This window comes from Cucurbita moschata, unplaced genomic scaffold (genome assembly GCF_002738365.1).
Source record: "Cucurbita moschata cultivar Rifu unplaced genomic scaffold, Cmos_1.0 Cmo_Scf00028, whole genome shotgun sequence".
NCBI lineage: Eukaryota > Viridiplantae > Streptophyta > Magnoliopsida > Cucurbitales > Cucurbitaceae > Cucurbita > Cucurbita moschata.
The window spans coordinates 2,176,705-2,178,491 of record NW_019268544.1 but is presented as its reverse complement, the minus strand read 5'-3'; positions in this window follow the sequence as shown (position 1 = coordinate 2,178,491).

Below are 1,787 nucleotides of genomic sequence, written 5' to 3'. Positions count from 1 at the left end.
CAAAAAAAAAAAAAAAAAAAAAGGAGTACGTATTTGTTCGAGGGGAGGTGGGAGGTGGGGAGGTGTATATTTATTTGAAGGTTTGTAAGAAATGGTGAGAGACAAATTGTAAAGATGTGTGAAGATTTTTGTGGTTTTGAGCAATTGAGGAATGTAAAAATGAAGGAATCTGGAAGGTTAGAATGGTACTTTGGGAAAGGGAATTGATATGAATGGAGCCAAATAGATATTATTATGGAATGAGCGGTTGAATGAACATAGGGAAGGTAATTAAAAGGGTGACGACAAAAACAACAGAAATCGAAAAAATAAAATAAATAAAGGAGAAGAGGGTCCATATGGGACTCTCCCATCACTTTTGCATAATTACAAAAAACTCACTCACTAGCCGCCATTTTATCCACCATCTTCTTCTTCACCTTATCTTCCTCTCTCTCTGTCTCTCACAGTCATCACTTCAAACCCTCGAGAGACCTTAATTATTATTTTTTTATTGCGTGACTTAGAAGTGGAGAAGATTATAACAAAGTTAATATGAGAATTTCACCCGGGCTAATTAAGAGAATGATCATGAGTCTTAAAGTAAAATCATGAAAGCTCATGTTGAGAGTAGAGAATATGAATAAGTGTATCGGAGAGGGGAAGAAGAAGAAGAAGAAGAAGAAAGAATGATGGAAGAAGATGAAAATGACAATTCGAAGAGCCACACTGAGTAAGCGTCTCAATCTTGGAGTGTCATGTTCAGTAAACAAAAAGCAAGGTGTGTTGGGATTACAATGATTTTGTCGTAGGAAACCTCCAAACCCAGAAAAGAAAATATAAATATATATAGAGATGGTCCCGAATGAAAGGAAAAAGGGAGGTGTAAAATATCGGATTAAATGGCATATGTTTCAAAAGCAAGCTGAGTTTGGGATTCCCATGTCTTAACTTTGTCTGCAAAATTATATTGTACTCGCGAACACCACGTGTAGTTACCGCAATCTGATAAACGAAAGAAGATATATATTTAGTTGGGGATGGGGCCTTCCAACCCTTCCAACCCTTCCAAGAGAAGGATGTGAGGACTCAAGTACGCGCAGTGGTCTGCCCGTGGTGGGCCTCACGAAAATGATTTCTCAAACCACGTAAGGGCAGGGTTGGGGAGGGGAGGACTTAGAACCAAATGGGGTTTCTCAAAACCCTTTACTTCTTCCACAAACACACACATACAATCCAATCCAAATGTTTTTTTTAGAAGGATATATTCTTATAATTGTAGGCTTATTTGGTTAATACCATACACCATGTCACACAAGCCAACAATTAACTATCAACCACCACCTCGAATATATGGCCTCAATTTTGGCATACCAATGAATGTCACATGGACGTAATCTTTGGTGTTGAAGCACAGCCCATTTCATGAGAATCCAAAAAGACAAAATGAGGCTTCAAATTGAAAAATAATAGGCCCAAGCCCAAGCCCAATTGAATGATAAGCAGATGGTTTGTCTTAAGAAGTATGAAGACTCTCTTTGATAGAACAGTCAGGAGGAAGGAAAGAGATTAAGTTGAACTCAAATATCACCAAATGAGACTGACCCATATGCGTATGCATTGAAAGTGAACTTGTCTCGCATTCACAGATAATGATGAGGCATTCAAATGCATAAGAAAATAATGCTTTCAAAATTAACCGACGCACAAAAAAGAAAAAAAAAATCACTTCAGAATTAGCCAAATATTTGGCGGAAAAAAAATAACGGGAAAGGACTTGGGTTTACAGCACAAGGGGGGGGGGGGGG